The sequence below is a fragment of the Megalopta genalis genome, chromosome 3 (genome assembly GCF_051020955.1).
Source record: "Megalopta genalis isolate 19385.01 chromosome 3, iyMegGena1_principal, whole genome shotgun sequence".
Classification (NCBI taxonomy): Eukaryota; Metazoa; Arthropoda; class Insecta; order Hymenoptera; family Halictidae; genus Megalopta; species Megalopta genalis.
In genome coordinates, this window is record NC_135015.1 from 7,959,582 (window position 1) to 7,987,426 (window position 27,845).

A 27,845-nucleotide genomic window follows, 5' to 3' on the forward strand; every position below is an offset into this window, starting at 1 on the left:
TTTAAACAACTTTACTATAATTAATTCAATTTGTAACTTTGAAGTAACAACAGCTCTTGTTTCCACTTTTGTGCATAAATGTTTAAACGTGAAATTCCATAAAACAGTTTCAATTTGGCGTTAAACATTGATGTACGTTGCATTTGAAACTGGTTGCCAAATAGTTTGTTGTGGTTCTGAATTTTCCTCATCCGATGATAATTCGGTACTAAATTCATCGTCGCTGTCGATAATATTTACGCGTCGTCTGGTAAATGCTACTGGATGATCTTCATCGGACTCAGAATCTAATAAAGAATCTTCCGATCTATTACCGCTAATGCGTCTAATTCTAATTCCTCTTTTATTTGTATATGATTTTGTATCCATATTTTGGGTATTCGATATATAAATTTGAAAATAGAAGAAAGCACAACTATTATCCTAGATACACTCGAATCTACCACAATATCCCAATGTAACCTGAAAGTTACAAAACTGTATCATATACAAATGGTAACAAAATGATTATTGAAATGCAAATAAATAAATTGTTATTAATATACGAACCCAGAGCTATTATATACGCTTTTTTTCTATTTAGTAAACACCGACAAAAGCACAAATAATCTCAATTGCACAAGATGGCCTCTTTGGCTTCTATCTGCAGACAAATTGCAAGATATTTATTTTGACATTTCAGGTTGATAGTGCTGCCAACCGTCATCAATATTGTTATTGGTTATTTCAGAGGCATTATATAATTAAGACGTATACATCATCTTGTGAAAAAAACTAAAACTATTTGGTAAAATGTGGATATATTAGCTTGTGACTTGAAAGTTACATGGGCCCATAGAGGGTTAAGTGAGATTTTACAGCGTCATCATCATTAAAAGTTTTACCACGAAGGGAGTTGTCCAGGGATCGAAATAAGTGGTAATCCGATGGCGCGAGATCAGGGCTATATGGTAGGTGTAACATCAATTCCCAACCAATATCCATCAATTTTTGCCGAATGGACAAATACGTGTGCGGCCTAGCATTGTCCTGGTGGAAACTGACACCTTTACGATTGACCAATTCTGGTCGCTTTTCCTTGACCGCTGCATTCAATTTGTCCAGTTGCTAGCAATCACGGATAATAAAAAATAACATAATAATAATAATAATTTTATAATATAACATTTACGGATATCATAAAAATGGGAGTGAGAGACACCTATAACTAAAATCGGCAATGACTTAGTTGCCAACCCAATACAATTGAAATGTTTTAAGAAGTACGATATAGGTAGAAAAAAAACTATTCAATGTTTCGAAAATTCAGGACCGTCATTTTTGATAGGCACAGTAATTGATACACTCTAGACACCCTATGACGTAAACAACGACACATATCGAAACCGATCGCGACTCCGGCGTCGGCCTGATCATGCGAGCAAGCAGCAAATTACTTGAACCGTGTACACGACACCCCCGTGGGAAACAAGATAAAATCAAACAAGCTATCGTCCTCATGCCTCAGCACTCTATTTCCTACGCACGGCTGATCCTCCGCACACTGCCGACGGACCTATTATCCTGTTTTGGGCCGATTCATCGTCCATCACGTTTTGATTGGATCGGAGAAATCCATCGCCAGTAGTAGACCGGCGCGGTCCCTGGACATCGGCCAGAATGATATTTCGAAGATGAGCTATGTTGTTCGAAGCACGTTGCTCCCGACGAGGCAGCGCGGAACGGTCCTCGAGAAAATTGAAACTGCCTCGCGTGTACGTGACTTCAGCAGCGGTGTCTTTGGCCGAGTACGTAAATAACAGGCGACTCGTGACCCTCGCCCGAGGGGTCTCGATACACCATTTTCTCCACGTGGATTCGGAATCTGGGGAAATGTCGTTCGAGGCTTTATTGGTCAATTTTGCGTGATTCGACCAACGAGCTGGAACGACGAACTTTGTAGTCGACTCGTGCGGATTAGATTTATCGGGCGAAATAGACGCGGTTGATATATTCGTTTATGTCTTGTTTGGAAATCGTTAGAATCGCGCTTCCAATTAACCCTCTGCAGCTGAACGTATCTCCGAAGTCACGTACATACCTATCAGGTTTTCAGCAACGATGTGGCAAAAGTATCTTGATTCGCTAGTTCTCGTTTGTAATCAAAGATGTTAGACATGTTTCTGATTCGCGTATCCAAGTAAACCTAATTTTTTATTTACATCGTGAATTCGTCACTAATACCACAGCTGCCGAGTATTGAACACTACTAACCCTAGAAAGATAACCATATGACAACGTACGTAAAAGATAACCATACGCTTCAGAGGCGCATGCTTTTCTAAGGCGTCAATTTTATACTAACAATGGATATTTATTTAAGTTAATCTAGTCATTTTAAAGGTTTGGCATTATTGTAAAAATAAAATGCATTTATATTATATTTTTTATATTTTAAGTAATTTTAAACTTAAATCACTAGACCTCTATGAAAAATTAACAAAAATCAACAGTCTTCGGTTTATGGGAACAAATCCCGTAAAATATCACAAAAAATAGTGTTTTATCCTTACAAACTAGTAGACTATAATATAATCAGTGTAAAAAAAACTATAATATTATAAAAAATTTCTTTAGAGACAGTCATGACAAACGTCTTTCTTGTGTTCACCACAAACTATCTTTTTGCATTTGGCACAGGTCATCTTTGACATTCTTTTCTTTTTAGACGTGCAAAGACTGCAATAACGCCTTTTTTTGGCTGAGGGTTCTTCTTCATCATCTGTGGAAGCCTGTACAGCAGATTTTGGAAGAATATTTTCAATGTTGCTTCGCACATGCCTTGGCAAAGTGGGTGCTTCCAGTCTTTGCGTCATCCACGGTGCAGTCAGTTGTTTATTTCGCAGGCGCCTCTGCGACGTAGGTTATCTTTCTCGGGTTAATGTATACTGTTTTATAATCATGACAAGGATGTATTTAAACTTCGTGTAATTTTCATTACAATATATGCTTGAATGAAGAAGATTATCTATCAAATTTGGCATAGAGCACTTTTAAAATGTCAGAGAATGTAAGAGAAAAAATCAGAAACCAGTCATTTTTTTCTCGTTTGGTAGTTCCAGTGTTAATTTATATTTCGAGATTATATTCTGGTTTCGAATTATATAAATTTTATATACACACAAAACATCGGATCATACAGTGTTAAATAAACGATTAAACATCGGATCTCCTCGCAGATGAGAGATTCAGGGTGCGAAAGAAGTGAATATTGTTACGGCGACTTGTCCAAATCAAGTCGCTGTAATGTGAAACTGCCCTGTTTTGAAAAACTCCTTAACCCTTTCGCGCCGAGCGCCGCATATATGCGGCATTCACTCGATGACCTGTGGGTACGGGCACCGCGTATATGCGGCATCGAAATGAAGCGTATACAGAAGACGCGGATGCGTAATTTGTAGCAAAAATGATAAAAGAACGGATTCGCGGTACGAGCGCAAAGATTGCGATGTTGGCCTTTGCATAGATCCTTGCTTTCAAATATATCGCACAGAATTATATTATTAGTTTTTACATATTATTATATTTTAATCATTCTCGTCTCGTTATTAATTATATTAAATGTTTAATCGTTAGGCTTTGTAATTATATAAATACCTATGTTACCTACAATTTTGTAAGCCTTTTTAAATTAAAAATGTAAATATACTTGTTACATTGGAGCAACGATTGTTTTATTCGGCACAGTTATTATTTAAGACTTGGAACAACATATATACAGAAACCACGCGCACTGTGCATATTTCTGGAGCGAGTTTCCGTTCGGTGACGGTACTTCGGCGGATGGAGCTGCCGTAGCGAAAGGGTTAAAGAATAATAGAAGATAGGGGTTGCCACGGAGGAGTGTTACCAACGAACAATCGAAGAGTCGAGATCGGACCGTCGAATGAGCAACATTTCAAATTGAAAGATCTAAGATATAATTGTATCAAGTTGTGTTACAGTTTATATATTGAAAATAAAACGCCGCGAGGCGAGAGAAATGGAGTCATTCGCAACAATATGTTATTTAACATTCACTGATGCAACCATTCTATTGTATTTTCTAAATTAAATCGTAAAAGTATAAAGCTTGTTTAGAGTCGTGTATTAAGTTAATATAAAAAATATAACTGGAACTGGATATACAGAAATTTCAGATTTATTCAATAAGGATGTTCGAAAATTAACTCTTAAACAAACTGGAGGAAGAATTTATTCACATAATCTGCGTATAGCCGTTCACTACAACATCCTTGAGGCACGTTTACGAGCGGCGATTAATAGCTTCCATCGGAAGAAGCATTTTTTATTCCACGTAAAAATCTACCGTAAAGACGAAGCATCGTAAAACTGCCGCCATCATGATCGCGTCTCATAATATGTCCTTACAAGGGGAATTGCGCGATGGGAAAAACCACGGAGGGTAGTTTCACCCTCGCACGAGCCTGTCTCGCGTCATTGTCTCCTGCGGACTCATTGTACCTGTCTGTGCATTGCGTCACGTGGCTGCGTGTCTGCAAATATTGACGTTCTACGAACGCAATTCGAATTCGTTCGTTAAAACTAGTGACCGTAGTTACGTATTTTTTCAAACGACCGGTTGCCTAAAGAATCTTTTTCGAAAGGCCAGAAATGAGTACAAAATAACCTCACTTCCTTCCATGTTTTCAAAAGTCTTGCCGTACCTTGACGAGTCCGACTCATAATGGAAATTTCTAGTAGTAAGTATGAATGTTATACCATAATTTCAGATTGGAATAAAATTATAATTAAAAACAAAATTATAATTATAGGGAAAATGGTGCGGCAAGGGGTTAACAATTTTCCTGATAGAACGCGACAATTTCTGTTTCTTGTATGACTGCGTGTATAAAATATTTTCATTTTTGGACTTTGATAACAGAAGAACCAACTTTTGCTTCGATTTAGAACACACAAGTATACATCCAATATCGTTTTGGCACGGTAGATACGTTCCAGAAAAAACCGTGTAAACATATACCGTGTAAAAGAAGTCATCGTGTACATAGATAGAAAAATAGTACTGCCCTAAATATATCTAGAAAATTACGGTGAATGAAAATAATCGTCCCAGAAATCTTTTTTCCAGCGTTCTAAATCGAAGGAAATTGTGTAAAAAGGAAATTGTATTTATGTTCCTAGACTGTTTCAAATCAAAACTGTATAAAAACAGAATTGGGTGTATCTTAACACTGTGCCGTCCGCAGATCTTAGATATAATTCTAGATTTAAAAATTTTAGATTTAAAAAAAAATTTCGAAGATGGCGGTAATATAAATTCCTAAAATTAAGATGTCATCCAAGAATTTTCGTACTTAATTCTTAGTTAAATAAGCACAATGCTATAATTAGTTTGCTGCCTTTTAACACCCAAGAAATATAGTTCAAATGTTATTTCAGTTTTTTAAAATACAGATAGTTTTTGTATGGCACCAGCGTGGTGCCACCGGACGACATAGTGTTAATAAACCTTGTGCATCGTTATACGTACATGTATAAGTACAGTAATTTCTCCCTAATTCGCGCTCAGATTGCGCAAAAAAATAGACAATTTGGGAAGAGGAGATACGATTATTCGATCCTTGCGATTCATTTTTATAGTTACGAATTGTCAACAACTATAAAAACGAGCTGCAAGGCTCGAATAATCGTATCTTCTCTGTCTAAATTGTCAATTTCTGTTTAAAAGCTTAGGAACAATTCGAGAGAATTTATTGTACAGTAATTTCTCCCTAATTCGCGCTCCGATTGCGCGCAAAAATAGACAATTTTGGAAGAGGAGACAAGATTATTCGAGCCTTGCGATTCATTTTTATAGTTGTTGACAATCGGTAACTATAAAAATATACCTAAAATATAACTACAAAAATAATCGTATCTCCTCTTCTCAAATTGTCCATTTACGTGCGCGATCTGAGCGCGAATTAGGGAGAAATTGCTGTATTGTTCGTCCGTCAACCACTATGGCAAAGTATTTTCTCTGTTCGTAACAAATAATTCCTTACCCGCCCATACACATAAATAAATGATCTAGCTATGGCTGGATAGTAACATGGAAATTTTCGTACAGAATAAGACTGCGTCGCAGGATTACAAACGGCGGATCTGGTAAAACGTTCCCGAGGACGTTGTAGGAATCGCAATAGTCGCGCTGATGAAATTGGCGGCGGGCGTATCTCGGCCGCTATAGAACGCACGGGTGCACCCTACGAACCCGATAAACGAATTTCAGGTAAAAGCACAGTTCAATCGGGTATCAGATCCGTCTAGAAGTCGAAGGTCTGCCAGGCTGCCGCCGCCATCGATCTCCGAGGCATATTCGACGATATTACTGGTCCAATCTTTCCAGCACCGGCTACCGGGCGAACGCTGCCGGGTAGGGATATCTCGTCGATTATCGATCGCGGATCCATGCCTCGGGATCCGTTTCATTCGCGCGACGATGAAAGCGGGACTACGGAGCCAACATTACCGACAAACCTTTCCCTGTAATCCATCTCGCTCTTCAGACTGTTACCTTTCGACTCGCGGGCCTGCGCGAGCTTCCGATGCAGACGAGTTTAACCGAAAAATTAGACGACACGGTTCGACTGGTTACCGAGATGTCTGAGAGCTGTTGTGCAAGTTTTCAACAGCTTCGCGATCTTGCCGGATCGACCCGGAAATGTTCCAGCGGAACTTCAGCTGAAATATTCAGGAGAGCGGCGTAGGGTGAGAGAGATTTTGAAGGGCATTTACAAAGGCTGCTTTGCGAATGGCGTTTCTTGAATCTCTTGGAATTTGCGTGTAATTCTGAACCCCCCGTGTTAACAATCTCGCTTTGTTGTATATACCTTACACTGGAAATTAGAATTGCGCGCAACGCCAATTTCTGAGATTAGCTTCACGTTAACTTAACTGTCCCGTGCCGTCGTTTGATCGTGATTACGAAATGGCACAATCTCGTCTCAATCCTATCTCTTGGGCATCGTAGACTTATGTATGAATTACTGTTTACGTTTATGTCGTTAAATAGTTGCTTTTCTAGTCCAGAAATCTTATCTTATACTTCCAGTATTGCCAAAAGACATCATTCTTTGTTAACACTAATTTTTATTAACAGCCTACGGATTTTTATGCGAAATAAAAATATTCTGTAACTGTTGCAGAACGCTTCCTTCCTTTAACAATTTTATTAGAACGAAAGTAATACATTAATGCTGTCTAATTATTGTAATCGTTTTATTTTTCCATATTGTGCGTTCATTTTTGTCAAAAACGCATAAAATCTGCAATCTATTTTTTGTTATACTTTTAGAATTCAAAATTAGAATTTAAATATAAGTTCTGTATAATTTTTGTATAATGTATAATTATTGTACAATTGTTGTATAATTTTTTATATTTTTGATACAAGAAAAGGTCTAGACTCTATAAATGCAAATAAATTAAATTTTTACTATGATTCCTAGATATTCACAACAGAAGAATCAAATTCTGTTTAAGTGTAGAATAAATAAATAACATTCATAGTTAGTAGATTATGTACGAAAAAAAAACCTTCACCACGAATCTGACTCGATGTTATAGCGCAAACAGTTCAAAGTAAAAAATAACAATGGTGCTTCGGTCAAACTGCAACAACTTGCGACTTGAGATAGAATTATTTTAAGAATTTGTTGAAAAATCTTCTCATACGCGACACAGAATTCATAGAAATATTTATTTCATGTCAGTTGTATTTCAGCTCGTACAGAAAAGGGGCGATGAAATAAAGTATGTATTACATAGAGAATGTCCCTTGTGAGTCGCTGAAGGGTCTAAAAGCCAAAGGTCCAGCCGTGTACGAGTCGGATTACAATGTCTCAATTCCAGCCGTTCCACCAGCAATGTAAAACAATGCACGTCCCTGACAGAAACCAAAACTGAGCATATATTTGTACGTGTTAGGAACATTTAGGTACATTTCCATGATTAAACATTGAAAATACTTTGACGATGAAATGAATCGACTATACAGTTACTTCGTTTAATGCACAGTTGTCAATAAAAGGAGAAAGCTGTTAGGAAATGACGAAAAGCCACAGATCTCTCGGCATTCAATTTTTTAGTTCGATTACAAGTGTTCACAGACTCGGAATCTTCATTCGGTGGTATCCTCGACTCGATTATTCCTCGTGCAATTTTCCTGGTGGATCAACGTCGTCGCTTCGTCTACTCAGATCCACGTCGAAATTCCACGAAACGAAAATAAACAAGTGGATCTTTTGGGAGGCGAAACTACGGTCGAGCCGTTCGTACGGAATCGGTCCATTGGAAACTGTTCCGCGAAATGGCCGGAGTTCGCCGTCGAACTCCGTAACCCGACATTAACGATCGGACGTATCGCTCGTTACCGCAGCCCCCGTTATCGGCCCCGAGATTTATGTCAAGTGTATCGAAGGACTTCGGCATTTTTATTCGATCGCGATAACGTCGACGCCGCAGCTCCTTTGTTCTCCGCATTGTAGCCGGTTCTGTGCACCAGCCCAAAGACCAGTCTCCTCGAGGGTTATCGAGCCAGGGGAGCCTTTCCTCATGGGGCTATCTAGCCAAGGAACCTCGTGCACCCCGATGTCACCGTCCGACAGATCCATATAGAGACGTTCGCACTGGCATCGGTGCACTTTTCACCTGTGCACCAAGCTCGTGGGATTATCGATCAGCGGAAATTTGACGAATCGCCTTCTGCATCCTGAGAGGCTACTTTTCAGCTAAAGCGTGATATTCAGATTTTGAGCGAGAATTCTGTAGAAGAAAAAGAGATATGGGTCTGGATTCGGTCTTTTTCAACTTCAGATGGAATTGTAGATTGAGAGGATGTAGACGTCTTGTAATTCAGATGGATGTGTTTGAAAATGATTTAAACACTGTATATTGGAAGAAAAATTGCCGATATTTTGCTTGCAAGTGAAGTAAACAGAGATCATATTTCATCTCCAGTAATTATTCAACTGTTTTTCTTGGATGCAATATTTAAGAAATCGCACATTATTTTATTTCGCAAATAATCGCATAATATATGGATTTTTAAATTGTGTTAATCGAATGATTACTTACGCAACTTGCGCGCGAAAACAAATATAATTGAACAATTCCTAGATAGTCTGAAACTACATTGTACAATAATCATTTTACTAACTATTGTAAGCGATAATATTTTCTTTCTTTCTTGCATGATTTTTGTTCTGTTTTTCCCTGCGTATTACCTTCTCTTCTACTAAAGTGTTTTCTCGCAAGAAAACGAACGAAATGAAGTAAAGTAATAAATTAGAATATTATAGGTATGCTTTGGAAAATTTCATCGTGTGTTAGTCGAAAGAAGAGAGTTGTAATTAAGAATTTGACGCAACAACGCCAATCTTCTACAAGTGAAAATTAAAAATTGCAGTGACTATAATTAATGTCACACGAATTTCTGCAGTGTAAAATCGTTCTAAATGCAAGAAATAAGTCAGAAGATACGAGAGGAATAATTAATAGACCATTAATATTCCATAACGTCGATGATTTTCATAGATGATTCCATAGATAGTTTTCTGCAATTCTATTGGAACAAAACCTCGAATATTAAGAAAAACTGTTTGCAAAAGCAATTTCAGAGGAAAAACCAAACATATCCTGTCGCTTCACTGGACACATATATCTAAACCATTCGTTTTCAAACATTTCCCGGCTGACCGTATCCGACAAAGAATAAAATTCACAGCTTACCGTTCGTCAACCAATATTGACAATTGAGTTTTACACGAAGTTGCAGTTTTCAATTTCGAGAGATATCTGCACTGTATTCGGTAATAAATTTCACCATTATCAATACCTCGAAATATTTGTAGAATTTGTTTCGGAATGTTTGAGAGCCTATCAGTTTCTGCTGACAACGGAAAACAAACAGGTTTCCTGAATCGTATCTATTGGGATTATGGAATGGAAATGAATATGATTCTAATTCTTTGCTTAAAAGGACTTTATTTTATTCCTTTATTGAGAGAAGGTATATGGGCGAAAACGATCGAGCGACCAAACTCTACTGAGAGTCCGGTAAGAAAAAACGCTTCTTTTATACCCTTTTTGGGTTCGTCTTATCCACCAATCAGAGACGTTTATTTGTCGCGTTTCACATTGTATACGTGACGCTGGGGTCCCCAAACAGTCAGGGCACGACGTGTATCTATTGGATTATTTTCTCTCTTTTGAATACTCAGAAGTTTTTCCTTCTAGCATATAAGTTACAAAAACGAATCGACGCCGAGAGTCTCGCCAGAGTACCATTAGATAAACAATGATTTCATATGTATATAGAACAGAGTGCTCTTTGTCTTTAGGTGACGTTTTTGGTTTCGTCTTTGTGAATAGTCTTCAGTCTCCTGGAGCAATCAGGAGAGTAAAGACGGTCCTTCCTCGTACATCAAATTAATAAACTAAAAGGGATAAGTTTAATTCACTGCGTTTTACTTTAATTTATCTACCCATTTCCAATAGTATCTAATGGTACCGGTGATGATGTATCGCGGTATCTATTATATACAGTTTACATCACCGTCGTTGCCCGCTGACGGAACCGACGAAAATGTAAACCGATATCTTAGTATCTTAGTACTAAGTAAACTATAGATTAATTTTTGTTCGAAGCTAAAATTTCAACAGTATCGAACCAGATCGGCTATATCGGCTAATTGCTATGCTGATCAGCAACTCGGGGGAGACCAGTGGACGCCGCGGCGTAGGAATTTATGCAGAACATCGAAACCAGTCGTTTCTAGTTCACGATCGTTGCGCCGGGACGGTGGAAAACCGGAGGTTTATCGCCGAGACGATTTCTCGGGAATTAGTTCCGGTTACAACGACTTAAATAAGACAACGACGAGCCGCGATACGTCTTGCTTACCGGGAAAACTCGCGAAAAAGTCGACCCTGGAAGACACCACTAAATCTAGCAGTCGTTCGACAAGTTTTTCACCAGCCACTTGGAACCGTACCAACGGAATCCCGCGGATACATCTGACGAATGGAAAAAGACTCGCGAAATTGTGTACCATGCCGAGAAAAGATTTTATTACCCACCCCGGGACTCACTCGATGTTTTTCAACGGTATTAGCGGAACACACGTACTATACAGATGCTACAAACAAAATTCGTTCCGCTCGCGTACGCCGCCGCTGGAAAATGCTTGATAGTCTCTTTGATGAGGAACTAACTTATTATGTGCGTTGTTCCAGTTCATTTTCCGTAGAACCTTGCCAGCATGTTCCATAAGAAATACAATGTACGTTATTCTGTTAATTATAATTGCGTAAGGCACACAGTGAAGTCATTCAGAAAATGATGTCAGTAAATTGAGGTTTGTATCCTAAAGGTTAAATAAATTATTTTGCAGTATAATCTATTTAAATAGGTAAGATCAGATTCGAAGAAACATATGAATGATGACAGCTAAAAAATATAGTGTTTTGAATAGTGCTTGAAGTCTTTAGTGGTTTCAGAGACTGTGGCGTCTTTATTTTCATGTTTTTAATTTCGAAGTCTTTTTTCTAATTAGAAAATAGTCTGAGAAACTCAAGTGAATTTTCAGCATTTGAAGTGTCGCAAATTTGAATCTACGAAATTTGCTCTACGAAATTTAAACAAATTTTTTTGGTTGTTTATGTCATTGCGACCTTATAGAGGGAACTCTCATCTGTACAATGACCTATCAAACATAAATCCATCACGTTTTGTCACGAACCTATTGGACTTCCAAAAAAAATATGCCATTAGGATTAAAGTAACCCAAAAGTACAAATGATGAAAATACAATAAAACCGTGACAAAAAATCGTAGATCAATTTCCAAGAAGTCATTTTGAAGAGGAAACTATCTTCTAGAACATGAACGCATAGAAAAAATTTTAAGTTTCTTTTATCCAAAGCTTCAGAAGTTCAAAGATCGTCAATTTTCCGATCCATGTTGCTTCAATTTTATGAAATAATATATATTCCGAATGTTTATTCGAGCTCTGCATTATACGATTAATTGGAGAGTTAATCCGGATAAAATCTCTCATTAGCTTCGCGTGAAAACAAATGGCTTTTTCCACGCCCTGTCGAGTCGAATCAGTGCTAGAATTTAAAATGCAGAGAGTTTCAAACGCAACGCGCGAAGACGCTGTTGTGGAGAAAAATCGTAGGTCTTGTGGAAACTTTGAGACTGGATTACCGACGCCTTAGGCCAACTGGAAACTTTCGAGCGGTTCTTTCTCTATAAACGGCGAGAAAGAAGAATAAGATCTCGGAATTACGGGCTCGAGATGCACGAGGCCGCGGCGTTAAATATCTTTGCCGATAGTTGTGCACTACGTATCTCCTAGTTATAATAACATAATATCCGGTTGAATAATCCTTGCCGAGCTATTAACACGCGAACGCACGTTCTCACTCATGTGTCTAACAAGTTCGAGTGGTAGGATGCGCATAAACCTTCGACGAATATGCTTCAATCATTAGCGTTGTATTACGCATCCTGCGTAAATGGAGCTTCCAGGAATTAACATTGGAAGCTTTAAGCATCCAATTTAGAGTGATAATACGTTTCAATTTCACCGGATTCGTCCTTGCTTGTAGAATGATTCTCACATGTTCAGATACTTCGATCTTCGGTTATTGCTTTATTCGATTTCTACTCCATTTACTGTCTTGTACGCTTAAATAGTGAAACAATTGTATCATTCGGTATAATCATATGATACAAGCGACAGAAAGAGCGGTCCTGTTCTACCATTGTAAAATGTTTCTAATTGGAAATTGGAAATGCACGTCATTCTTCGCAACAAGTGAGATTTGCTTGTTAACGCTTTATAGTCCAAATTTCTTATACATGTATTAGGTCTACCGGAAAGTTCTGTCCGTTTTTGAATTGAAATATAACACAATTTTCATACATTTAGTAATATTCATTGTAGAATATACTTTCCATCGTTACTTATGACTTCTTGCCAGCGTGATGGTAACTTGTAAATGCCATTTTTTAAAAATGATTTATTTTTAGAGGCGAAGAACTCAACTTGTGCTTAGTTGACATCGGCTTCAGTTTTGAATTTTTTTCCTGTAATAAGTTTTGCAAAGAGAGAAACAAGTGATAATCGGAGGGTGCTAGGTCCGGGGAGTATGGTGGATGCGACAGAATTTCCCAGCCTAGCTCTGCGATTTTCTGACAAGTCGCCAAAGCAGCATGTGGTCTGGCATTATCATCGGTAGCCATGTTTTCACGATCGCGTCTCACTTAATAATGACATGAGACATCTTTGTTTCAGTTTATTTAGGAGAGTACATGTGTGCAAATGCAATGATAAAGAGAGATAGTCATATATGTCTCAAATCAACATGTGCATATGGATTGAAACTTGAAGTGACACTATCGGACAGAACTTTCCGGTAGACCTAATATAATATTGGGTTGGCAACTAAGTAATTGCCGATTTGTTCAATGAAATAAAAAATTTTGTTTTTACTTGGAACGAAGTTTAATCTGTAATGTATTTTCCATTTTGTTCGATGACCTTTTGCCATCTCTCTGACAACTTGAAAATTCCACGCTCGTAGAAAGTCTGATCCTTTTCGGTCAAAAACTGAGTTAAGCGAGATTTTACAGCGTCATGATCATTAAAAGTTTTACCACGAAGGGAGTTGTCCAGGGATCGAAATAAGTGGTAATCCGATGGCGCGAGATCAGGGCTATATGGTGTGTGTAACATCAATTCCCAACCAATATCCATCAATTTTTGCCGAGTGGACAAAGACGTGTGCGGCCTAGCATTGTCCTGCTGGAAAATCACACCTTTACGATCGACCAATTCTGGTCGCTTTTCCTTGACCGCTGCATTCAATTTGTCCAGTTGCTAACATTCACGGATAATAAAAAATAACATAATAATAATAATAATAATAATAATAATTTTATGATACAACATTTACGGATATCAAAAAAATGGGAGTGAGATACATCTATAACTGAAATCGGCAATTACTTAGTTGCCAACCCAATAGTAATTTGAAACTTGAGATTACATTGAATTTTCTCTGATAGTACAAGTCTCAAATCATGGTGCATAATTTCCTCGACTATGAAAGAGAAACAACAAAACAAATTATCTTTACAATGTCGTAGCTAAAAATACAATAAATATGTATCCGACTTCAAAACTACATCGAAATACAGGATTAATTCTATTCCGATCATTAATAGTACAGATCCGATCACACCAATCCAATTATCATAATTTCCACTATCGTACACGAGCGAACACTGATTATTAAACTGCAGATTTTTATGCAAAATAAAAATTGTCTGTATAGGCTGCAGGATACGGTAGTTGCATGGGCATTCGTTTTTTGCTGCGAATAATTTCGCGAAGCTGAAAATAATGGAACGGTGTCTTTAAATTCTTTAAACATTTTTACAGTTTTCCACGTGACCCGGACAGTTTTGTTATAAATAAGTAAAATCTATCTACTGCAAAATTTCTTCGTTCCCGCAGAAATTCTCTGTCTAGTATCGATTCCTCCATTAGAGCGGGAAAAAGTTCCGCCGACTGGTTGCTTTCCTGATTACTTTTCTTATGCTCTCGCGAGATCCCTTTGTTCCGGAGGTGGCGAAGTTTGGCAAACACGCGATCTCGCGAAGATGAATCGGTAGCTACGCGAAGTTTTCTCAACCGATGAGTTTCTATTGGAATTCCGCAGGGTAGGCCAGAGCCTTGTCGGGGACTTTTGCGCGGCGAAAATCGGGACGGGCTGAAATTAAAAGTTCAGCCAGGTAAGGCCGCGAAAACATTTCGGGCGGCAGTCCGCATCATACGGATTGCATCTGCCGAACGAATGTTTATAGGAGGATAGGTATTTATCATTCTTGATATACATGTACCATTTTGATGCGCAGCGAGCGTATTCCAGAATTCAATTCATTTAGTGTAAGAAACACTAAACAATCGAGATTTAATAGTGATCGATGGCTCAGAGACCTGGTAAAATTTGATTTGAAATAATAGTATATGTATAATAATAGTATAATATTTGATATATAATATATAATCAACTATTATCAAATATATAATATTAATTATTATAAATATATAATATTTGATAATAGTATAATATTTGAAATAATTTATTTCGGACCGTTATTTTCAGTATCGTTATCAATAAATAAAGATAATATAGATTCACTTGAGATAAAGCAAAATCTCAACTAATAAATTATTTCGTTATTTCTTTATATCAGATTGGCCAAATAATAGTGAACAAAAAAATGTTATTTATAGGTTAATAGCATACTGTGTAAGTTACGTTTTGTATAATTTTCTAATCTGTTTCTTTGATCCTTCGATTCAATTTGGTGCAAAAGGGAAGGAGATTGCGACGCAGTGATACGCAGCGACGTAGCGACGTAGCAACGTGTATAACAAATTTCACGGGACAAACCTTCTAAACTATCACTCTATAAGTTTGAGATTGGGCGTCGTTCGAACAATGACGGAGCAAAACGAGACGCGTTTCCATGGTGCACGGTTACGAACAATTGAAGCGCGTTGAACTGCGACACCGACTAAAGCAATCGAAATTGCTTCGGAAATTATTACCATGAAGTAACACGACAACCTTTCATCATCGACTGATCAAGCGTTGCTATGCTACAATAATAGCAACAGGAAATCCGAAGTAATTTCAACGAGGAAGTTTCGCTTCATATTTTTTAATTACACAAATTATTCAAGTTTGTGTTTCATGCTCGGTACTAACGAAGCACTGAAATCGCAAAAGCATATTTCGAACTTTGGAAACCAAATTATACAGTCGTCGCATGAACTAATTGTTCGAGATAATATAAATAAATAAAATAGATAATTCAATTGTCAGATTTAGTCACATTCGACTGATTTAAATCATTAACGAAGAACCGAATACACCTCGTTTAAATTTTCGTCTAATTACAAGTTTCTCTCTTCTAGAGAATTATTTTCGCTATTTATTATATAAGGAGAACCATGCAACTCGGCGATTCAATGCTTCCGTCGTTAATAATTTCAAAGACGGCTTCAGGAGCGGTAATTTTCAGAGTACGGTTTTATTCGTCAAACTTGAACCGCCGCCGAGAAAAAACAAACGTTTCCTTGCTTCTGGCTTCTTTACAAACTGCAAAGTTTCCTGAAAACCTAAGAGGGGAACGGTTGCACAACATTTCTTGCCACAAGCGCTGCATTTTCCTTCAAAATAATCCTATATTTCTGCTACATTTTTCTATCCTTTGCCCTAGATACCGCGGAAGATGTCGTAAACACCGCTTCAAAAGTTGAATACACGTATTTAGAAACGCATCGATTTCTCATTTCTCTCCCCTCATCGTCTGGCTTTCACCGGCAAACTCGATTGTAAATTCCGTTTTCGTCGGCGATAAGCAGATTCGTCAGCTTAATTCGCGAATCAGTGCTTCCGTCGAAGTTCTGTGTGATTGGCACCAACGAAGTCGACGATCCGTTGACAGCCATTCGACGAAACCGACCGGCAAATTCTCTCGGCGACGATTACTTTGCCGGAATACGAGCGTTAGGGGAGATCCGAGGCTAATTGTCTAATCAGGTTACTTGATCAATTCCCTTTAATTATTATGCTATGAAGGTGCTAGACGGGTGTCACTAATTTTTCACTAGTTTTCGAAATTCATTTTCGAGGATTCTTGGAATACAAAAGAATTGCACTAATATTTTCTGCCAAATATTAACATTCTAAATTTGATTTTTTTGATTGACTAATATTTTCCGCCAAATATTAACATTCTAAATTTGATTTTTTTGATTGACTAATATTTTCCGCCAAATATAAACATTCTAAATTTGATTTTTTTGATTGACTAATATTTTCTACCAAATATAACATTCTAAATTTGATTTTTTTGATTGACTAATATTTTCTGCCAAATATTAACATTCTAAATTTGATTTTTTTGATTGACTAATATTTTCTGCCAAATATAACATTCCAATTTTGATTTTTTTGATTGACTAATATTTTCTGCCAAATATTAACATTCTAAATTTGATTCTTTTGATTGACTGATATTTTCTGCCAAATATTAACATTCTAAATTTGATTTTTTTGATTGACTAATATTTTCTGCCAAATATTAACATTCTAAATTTGATTCTTTTGATTGACTAATATTTTCCGCCAAATATTAACATTCTAATTTTGACTTTTTTGATTGACTAATATTTTCTGCCAAATATTAACATTCTAAATTTGATTTCAATAATCGAACGACATCGATATTGTAAGAATTTTTGGAGACGGCGTTCGGTGCTTAATGTGTTAAAAATTAGTTAATCATCTCTGGTTTACCCTAATCTTATCGGCTGCTACCGAAGCCATGAGGGAACATTTCGGATGCTCGCACAAACGTCGGGGGTTAGATGTAACTCGATGCAGGTGAATGGAACCCTAGAATATCCGGGACCGATGGTTCGTTTGTGCGTCTTAATCCGGGCATTGTTGGCGGCGCGGCCGGAATTCGTGAATCGCAAACGAGAACACAATATCTCGCGGGACCTTCCGCGATGGTTGAATCGAAATCCGCGGCATAAACGGATCAAGAAGATTATCCCTGAATCGTCGTCTGACCCGACTCGAGTCCCTTTCATCCCCCGTTCCACGTTCTCTTACCGCAGTTCCCGATACCGATAGCTATCCATACTTTCATCGAAAAACACTGACGGATATAATTAATTTTCGCTTCTCCTTGTGGATTATTATTAGCTCCTTAGGCTCTAGAGACATCCACAAACGTGCTCTGGGAATTATCGTATCGAGAGATTTCGCCTATCAGAACATTTCTAATAAATCCGATTTCTGGTTTTGACATTCTCGCGATCGTAACAATGTAAGTACAGTGGACTCCCATACAACACGAATCGTGTATATTATTATTCACATACGCTGAGTAATGGAATTAAAATATTGGGTTGTCCGGAAAGTTCGTGCCGATTTTCGGTAGGTAGCATGAGAGACCTGACTGAATATATCACAATTATTGAGAACAAATGACAAGTGTACATGTTACAGTGAAACACCGAAATCTGGAGAATGTCGTCTTTCACCGGCGAATGTCAACATTCACATAATCGCTTGGTGTATGTCCGAAATATTTGCTAAATACCCTTATTTCTGACTTACACCGGTAAATGTTGACATTCACCATGCACTAATGGCTATAAAACGCCACAAGGGTGACGTAACTTTTTCGCCTCTCTTTCTGAAAGGAATGACCAAGAATTTAAAATACACGGTACATTCTACATGAGAAAAGAAAATAATAGTAATAAAAAAATTACTTACTTATGTGATTCAAATCTTATTTATTGCAACAACTTAAACTATTATGACACTTTGAATTGCACAAGAGTCCCTTGCTTTTACAACTGCATTTATTTGTGGAACACTTCCTTTTGCAATGACAGGTTTTGGACCTCCACCAGAGCATATCTGTGATTGTCGACACACACCGGAGAGGGTCCGAATGTACAACAATGTAATGAAATATTCGATCTTTCACCGACGTATTTGGTATCTGTTGACATTCACCGGTGAAAGTCGACATTCTCCAATTTCGGTCATTCACGGTAACATACATATTCTAAAAGAGATAACTTCAGTCATATTTGGAAAAAAGTTTGGTTACGATTCGTTAATTTTTATCAGTTTTGTACGCCTTAGAATATGGTGGCAAATAAAGTGCATTATAGGCATTTAATGCTTTTCTTTTTCCGAAAGGGCAAAAATGCCACACAAGCGGCAAATAAGATATGCGCTGTTTATGGCGAGGATGCTGTAGCCGAAAGAACTGTGCGGAAGTAGTTTGCTCGGTTTAAAGCTGGAAATTTCGACCTTGAAGATCAAAAACGACAAATTTTTTGCCGAAAAACCTGAGAGGTTCTGGAAGGACGGAATTCTCTCTCTCTCTTAACCTGCATGAAAGATGGAGAAAGGTTGTGGAACAGAATGGTACCTATATAATTTAATAAATGTATACCAATATTTAAATGAGCTGCGTTTTAATTTTCCTAAAAAATCGGCACGAACTTTCCGACAACCCAATACTTAAAATCGATCAGTTAACACGTTCCGTGCCGAGCTTTTTTTACTCGAATCTTCACACTTTGATATTTTACTAAAACTTGATGTATTACGTGCAATTATTAATTCTCGTACACATAACAACGTAACAAAAACTTATCAACGCCCATTCTTGCGGTGGAAATTGATTCTTCGGTTCTAAATTTCTTGTAAACAATTTGTTCAGTTCACTAAGTAAACATGCAAGCGTGTACCATCGATGGTACACGTGGCACGGAACGTGTTAATTGCACTGAAACGAGGACGATAGAACGTAATTTCGGACGATTCGGACAGCGATTATTTCGTTTAACGAATTACAAGCTACATAACGAATCTGTTACATTGCTTCTTTAGTTGCGTTTATATCGTACACAACAGGAAATATCATTTGCGTTGACAATAGAACATTTTCTATAACGCGAATTCGTAGAACGCGTAACGCATTATCGCGTCGTAGAAGAGTCTATTGTAATTTCGAATAGCGTACAGTGAATGGCTTTAATTCACAACACGATGAACGCGAACTGAAGGTAAACAAGCTCACGAACACGAGTTCAGCGTTGAAGTTGTTTCAGCCGAGTTATGGACCATCTCGCACTCCGTGATCACAGCGTCTTTCAATATGATTGCGCAACCCAATTAAGAAGTGAAACTGTGGTGTTTAATTAAAGGCAACTGTCGTTTCATTTAAGCTTCTTATGATTTTGCATACTAATTAACTGGGTCTTGTTGCAATATTCGGATTGAGGATACTCGATGCTGGTTGGCGATTATGCCACCGATATACGCAATGACGGCGCGGAACGTGTTCGAGGACTCCGATGTCAGGATTAGTTGAAATGGACCTACTGAATTACGTATGGAATGGGATCTTCATTGACTAGCTGAAGTGTGCGAGCGTCAAGACGTAGCTACATGTAGTACTCATTCATGCATTGAACGGTGTTCCGTCCTATTGCCAAATCAAGGATCGTACGCGTTTTCCTGTTCGATTCAATGCCGCTTTCCCTAAATCGATTTTGCGAAACTCGCGCAGCTTGCTCATCACTTCTGCGACAAGGAACTGCGAAACTATCGACTTGAAAATGACGGGCGAAGCGATATTCTAGAAATGAGACACTGTAACAGGAATCTAGAAGTCGAAAATTGATCGTTCCAATAAATATGCAACAGCAGACTGCTAGTGCATACAGGTTCTTCGATGTAGAAGTCAAAAACTTTTTTAGACATTTTTCATCTTTCCTCGCTACATTGGGACACGTGCTGAATAAATGATTAACACCGATTTCATGTAAGTTTTAAACATAATCAAACTTGTTTTACTAAGTATAGTATTTGACGCAGATTCTATCGAATCTGGTCACGTCGATTTTGAACAAATTTCTGTGAGAAATTTCCGACAAAATATTTTACATATTCTTTTTCTTATCGGTCATCATTCTTATTAACACTAGATTTACGGAGCACAAAAAACAACTGTTTCATATTAGTTTATAAATGTAACAATAAGACATTTATCCTTATTTTTAATAGGTGTTATTGTAACATTTGCCGTAAGTAACATATAAATTAAATAAATGACTCATAAATGTATCTTTACGATATGAATAATCGTAAATTAAGAAATTAAAAAATCAAATTAAAATCTAGAATTAAAGCAGTCAAAACAGCCATTAAAATTAGAAATTAGAAATACGTTTAAGGGATGTTTCCACCATTTCAACATGGTGACACGGATTACTAGATTGCTCCCAAATTTTATACATATAATTTTATCACCAAGTATTCTCAAATTTTGATGGTCTGAAAATAAGGGCCGCTGTATGCTCTATTTCATTCTCTCGGTAAGATGATTAACTTCCGAAGCTTTCTCGCTCATTAGCGGCAAGAAAGCAGGGTTCAGAACGATTAACCGAATAATTTGCTAAGAGAGTAACGATGCTCGTGGTCCGGCAAGGACCGTGAGCGCAAGGAACGCCGGGTGGCTGGAAGTGGCACAGTTTATGACAACAGAGGCGGATATTACGCGAGCGAAACTGGCTCTAGACAGATCCGACGGCTCGATCGTGCCATGACACCGGTAAGAACGGGTCTCACGGGCGTCGGCGGACACGGCCGATGAATAATTCATCGGCGTTTTAGATTCGAGATAAATTTCCGGTCGGGGAAAATTACTTTCGCAGTCAAATCGACCGTAAAAGATCCCCGGGGCCGATGATCTCCTATTGGCCGTTGACAGAATAGGACTCTCGGCCGGGCGTTGCGCACGCGATCGGCCGCGTAATAAGATCGTGAAAGGACTCGATAACGAAGTTAGTAGCCGAGTTCGAAACGCGATAACGCGCGCCGCCATTTCCGCAGGGGGCGGCGGGGCACGCGGATCTTGGCTCATCTCGCGGATACGCGTCAATCATCGTGCCAATCGGCCAGCCCGCCGATGTCAATCGGTCGGACAATACCTTCCAGCGTATCGCCTGCGCGATCGAGTCCCGCCAATTTCCGCTCGAACGCCAAACCTTCGAAGAACGTCCATCCACTGTCCGACGCATATTTTGCGTCCCGATAACCAACAGCCGGTTCTTGCGCCGCTCCGCGCATTCAATATGAACATGAAACCGATTCTCTCCGACACCTTCGATATGCTCGTGAAACCAAGGGAAATTCCGAAAATTCGACTGGGTGCCAACCAGAAATCTCTATTTTACGAGCACGCGTGTAGTGAACGAATTTGGATCTCAAGCCGTGTATTTCTATTTTGTGCGTTCGCGTGTATAGTAATGTCTTCCTAACTGACGCTCGCATTGTGCACAAAAATGGACAATTTGAGAAGAGGGGATACGATTGTTCGAGCCTTGCAACTCGTTTTTATAGTTGTTGACAATTCGTAACTATAAGAACGAATCGCTCGAATCGAATAATCGTATCTCCTCTTCCTAAATTGTCCATTTTTGTGGACAATCTGAGCGTCAATTAGAGAGACATTACTGTATTTATGTATACATATGTACCTAATCAATTGCGTATGTATAACTAAATTACAGGATATCCCAAAAATGTCTCGCAATCCGGGAATAGTGGATTCCTTAGGTTATTTGAAGTAACTTTTTCCTTAGCGAAAATGCAAACCGCGGTTTCGTTTACGAGTTATTAATGAAGAACGCCAACCAATAAGAAGCGAGCTCTGCTGACGCGAGGCGACCGAGCCAACGAGCGCGCGAAGGCTCGGCCGTCTCGCGTCAGCAGATCTCGCCTCTCATTGGTCACTGTTTTTCGTTAATAACTCGTTAACGGTATCTCGGAGGAAATTTTTGTAAAGGAAAAAGTTGCTTCAAATGATCCGAGGAACCCGCCACTTTCGGATTGCGAGACATTTTTGGGACACCCTGTATATTTTATAATTTTATCAAATATTAACTTCTTTTATGTCGAGAGTAACAAACTTTATCTAACGTGTTTCTCGATATAATCAATAATTGAAAAGATATGTCAGTAAATCGATTTTATTAATCAGAAGCATTGCGAGGAATGCCGCAAAAGATGTTTCGAACAAAACTTTCATCAAGAGTAAATAAAAGATACCTCAATGTACACGGATTCTTAATTTTGTACTACACGTGTATTTTAGTATCCGTCCAAAATCAGGATCTCTAATTCCAAACCGTAGCGGCAGATCGATAAGGGTAAACAAAATGGCTGCGTAATATTTGCGTAATCGATGCTGACGACCCGATAAACCTGACGGCAGTCGAAATGACCGGTTCCACAATTTTTACTTAAACATTTTTGGTATTATAGAGCCACTTTTGTTGGAAATGATGGAATACATTATAACAAAAATGATAAGATGTCTAAATAAATTCAGCCTTGTAATTCTTATAAAACAACGCATGTCAGACGTCTGTTCGGTAAGTTTAGTGTTAAATTCATATTTACTGATTTGTCTTGACAGTGTCGCGCTGCATTCGACAGACAATTGCGAAAGTTTTCCATTAATTATCGAAAATAAATTTTCAAGCAGCAAGCTTGCAGTTAACCAGAGTTATTCCATGTGCTGGCCAGCGAACAATCGACGGGAAGTCAGCATAACCGCTGCGATACATGTTGAAAAGCGAAAAAGAATATCGCAAACGAGCTGAGTCAGCGATAAGGTATCTTAATCTGCCGCGATTATTTGCAGTGGTGGTCTCCTCATAAATTTTACTGGATAAAATATGAGGGGAACATTACGTGCCGCGCACCGTTGACTGATGAGCCGCTGAACTACCTTTATCGGTCCATTCTTATCAGAGGCTAAACATCGCGGAATTCGCGTTTCTCGATTGCGTGGTAAATTCGGCAGTCTCTACCGACGAGGGAAATTTACCGGAAGGCCAAAGTTCATCCATTCAATTGACTATCACTCTACGGGATGTCCTATAATTATGTTAACAAAGAAAGTACCATGGAAAGCGGCGATTCTTGAGGTCATTTCAAGTCACTTTTTCCTTAGCAAAACTGCAATCCGCGGCTTTGCAACGCCTCGCGACAGCAGATCTCGCCTCTCATTGGTCATTGTTTTTTCGTCAATGACTCGTAAACAAAGCCGCGGATTGCATTTTTTCTAAGGAAAAAGACACTTCAAACGACCTCAGGAATCACCTCTTTCCGCGTGTTAACATAATTATGGGACACACTGTATATTCCGCTGTATTACGATGAATAATGAGTTCTTATTTGGATTAAATGATAAGAACTTTTGGTAAATAGCTTCTATTCATAAGGATTTCATGAGTTGTCTGCTGTATTTTCGTCGTCGTTTTGTTCATTTTCATCCTTAAGTAAAAGAGACTTGTGAGTACATGCTGATTTTCAAGAAGATAGACGATCTTATCGTCGAGAAGCCATGTCGTATCTACAATCTCAAAAGAATGCGTCCTTTGGGAACGTCTCCGACAAGATTAATGGATTTCTTTTCTAACTAGTGTTTTATGTCAAGGTACGTAGCTATATTATACAATTACAATAACATTTATGCTGTCAAAACAGAAGAATTGTTCGAATAACAACCTCTCACGCAGACTTTATTCCCCAAAAAGTGGTGCACGATGTGCATGACTTATTGAAGTTAAATCACTGTAAATGAAAAATTCATGAAAATTCTATGCGATTCAATCTGGCAGATGAATAAAGGATTTTTAATCATGAATCTCCATGAATTTTTTATTTTGGACGCAGCATCTGACAGAGAAACTATTATTTCGGCATTTTTATGGATTTCGAAGCGATAATATCATTGCAAATTGTGCTTTCAAATACAAGCCATAATCATCACAAATTTCCAGGACTGTATAATTATTGCAAGTCCATTAACCTTAAAATTGATATAAACAAGTATTTCGCAAATTAGTTGTAGAGAAATAACAATGCCGCTAATAATGCAGAGCACTATTTTTATCACAAAATGACACAAAAACGAACTTGACCAAAAAAGAAATAAAAGAAAAATGTAAGTGTTTTTATAAAAAAAAAAAAACAATTCCCTCTGAAGAATTTTGTTGTCATGCTGTAATCAATATACATAAGTGCCGTTATCTATTGTTTATTTCTAAAGAAATCGTTACACATTTTCAAAGAAAACTGATTGGCTTCGAAACAATCCAAATAATCTTAATTAGTGGAACGGTTCGCTCACGATGATTCGTGGACGGTTATTTTAACAAATATGTAGTTAAGCGTCCATTTAATTAGTTCACTCAAGTTTCATTAGCTCGCATTACTGACCTACCGGCCACCGATAGGTCTTTCGGCTCACAGACAGTAAGTTGGTTGATTTACAGCGTCTCGGTGAAAATAGGAGACACGTTGATAATATCGCGAGCGCTTAATTACCAGGGCTACGAAAACGCCCATGGCGAAGCCAAAGATTTACCGTGCGCCCACCGCGTTCTTCGACCCTTTTCGCCCCCGCGAGAGAGCGCGTGTAATAACGTACTCGTGCGAAATTGCGCCGAGGATGCAGCAGCATCCCACATTCTCGTTATATTTCATATGCACTTTGTCAAGCGCGCGAGGCTCGAGATGAGACGAGAGGATCTCACGAGCGTGAAGAAGCCCTCCTCCTTGACACTTTATCCGGAGATCCACGCGGCGAAGGGGAACGGGCCGTGACGAGCAATTAATTTCGCGCTCGTCGAATATTTGACGGCGGTTCCGGCGAAACTTCGGTCCGTTGTGGTCGCGCGCCTCCGCGCACTCTCGCTGATCGATAATTCCTCGGAAGAAAGGCAGCGTTAATGAGCATGTTCCTCGCCTGCTAGGAACTGGAACAATCTTCGCGCGTTTCCTCGTCTTTCGAAATCTAGCACTTCCTCGCGGAAAACATCCCTGGGCAACTTCTACCAGGACTCAAACTTGGGATCAACGTCAAATAATGCATCGAGACTTAAAAATGCAGTGAAACATCTCGAGTATTCGGGTCCTGCAATATCAGAATTCTATATTCTCCAAATACGTTTCACGTGCAGTTAGCTGAATCTAAAGCAATCCATATGTAAAACGATTTACTGGACAAATCAATGAAAATTAAAATTGGGACTGTAAGCAACTGTTGTATTCTCCGATTTTTATGGCCATATGCAGCTTTCCTCATCAATTTTTCAAATATTTTTTCCAAAATACTTGGTGTAAACTTAATAGACTTTCTGTTGTCCCTTGTGTAACAACAATTTATTTAATTTGCCGATAAATGAGTAATTTGTTGACGATTTAAATACACTGGGTCAAAACGACCCGGTAACCGTGGTCCAGGGGTTAATGTCACTCTACTTATTCCAAATAATCGAAGTTCTATTGTTCTTCCCTCTCTGAGTCAAACGTTGGTTCAGGCATTGAAATTCACAATTTTTTCTTTGATTGTAAAGTTCGACAACCCAAAAATACCGATTTTTTTTAAACTGTACAAGTTTGTTGGGACCCTTATAAGAAGTATTGAACTATTTTTTTTATCGGCCACAATTCGTTTCTTCAGAGTGAAAACACCTGTTATGTACCTATTTAATAAGTGTTTCCCTATTTATCTATACAAATATTTTTAAAACTGCACTAGATATAAAAAAATGGATTAAAATAAAAATTGAACAGTTATTTATGCGTTTTAAGAAATTAAAATGATACAAAATTTTTGTTAAAATACAAAATTTCACCGCTACAATCATTTAAAGCAATTTGAATTTTTCCTATCGTTGACAAACTCTTTATAAATGAAGATGTGTATGTTAAACGTATCGAACAACGCAGTTTGTAAATAATTTGTGTACATGTGAATTACTGCTTTTTATCTCGTCCCCTTAATGTCATTCGAAGGTCAAACGCATTCTGTTTAGCAAATATTTATGATCCGGAAATCTTAACACGTTACCCTATATATGTATATAAGCTCTTTAAGTTCAATGTGATCTTTTCTCTTCTGATCATGATTAATGGAAATGTGCCTGCTTTTTTTTCTCTTAGGTAGTTCACTCTGTATACACACTGTGTCATTACCGTCGCGATGGCCTACTGTCAATTTATATGTAAAGCATGGCATACTAATTTAAGGGAGAGTCGTGCGGTACCGACCTTCTTCAGTTTTTGTCCTGCACCTTGGGCTGGCCTCGAAGAAAATCGAATTTAAAAATGTAAATTGAAAGCATAAATTGTTCTTGATGAATGTTGAAAACCGGTTTTCTTAAGCGAGATAGTAAAAATTGATAATCAGCAAAATTCAAAAGGATGTAACATATTGGAATAGAATTTAATTAAAAAGGGTAGATACGAGTTTCTGTTCTAATATTACCTATTTTGAATAGCAAATTTACATGTCGAATTGAAGTGTTGGTATAATAATATCAATTAGATCAACGAATGAGAAAAGAACGTTACGAGGATCTGAATGCTTCTTCTCTCAAGAGCATTAAATTTCTCGACCATCGTATACATTTTATTTCATAAGCGATGAAAATGATTATTCCTCTCAAGTTTACATTATCATAATATCTGATTCTTGAAACGGATCGAGTTACTGTTCCGTGGAAAGCGTCGTATTTCGAGACTTAACATCGCTATCGATTATTTCCGCTCGTAGAATCGACGGTATGCATGAGAAAATGAGAACGCATTCCTCGGCGATTCCGTGGCAACCTTTCGCGAATATCCGATTCCGCGGCAACCTTTCTCGAGTATCCGATTTCGTGGCAATGTTTTAATATTAGACGTTGCTTGAACTTAATGAGTACATTAGGTACGGATCGGTTAGCCAGTTTGATCGAGTTCGGACGGTGAGTTCGAACTGTCAATACTGATCGTGGCCTGGACACAGTCTTAATTAGACGCGAAAGTCTTAATTACGCTCGATAGCCATTTAAAACGGAGTAACTTTCTGCAAATTCGATCAGAAGATTCGAGCTCTTTTAACACTAAACCAACCGAGAAAATTGCATTGCTTTGTCAGAATGACAAGACTGAATTTATACAGACCCGCTTAATTTTATTATAATTAGTGCTTTGATTAAGGAGTCAATTATTTCTAATGAAAGAATCTTGAGAAATCGATCATTTTGATCACCACGACAGGTTTAGTGTTAAGAACTCCGAAGAATTAGTTTACCACAAGACCGTTAATTTTA

The 27,845-nt window shown here is 38.1% G+C and overlaps 1 protein-coding gene across 27 annotated transcripts in view; it reads right to left on the reverse strand.

Moving 5' to 3' along the window:
- The window catches only part of LOC143259034 (uncharacterized), a 448,485-nt gene that overhangs the window by 133,863 nt on the left and 286,777 nt on the right, over nucleotides 1-27,845 (reverse strand). The gene's annotated exons all lie outside the window — the stretch shown is intronic.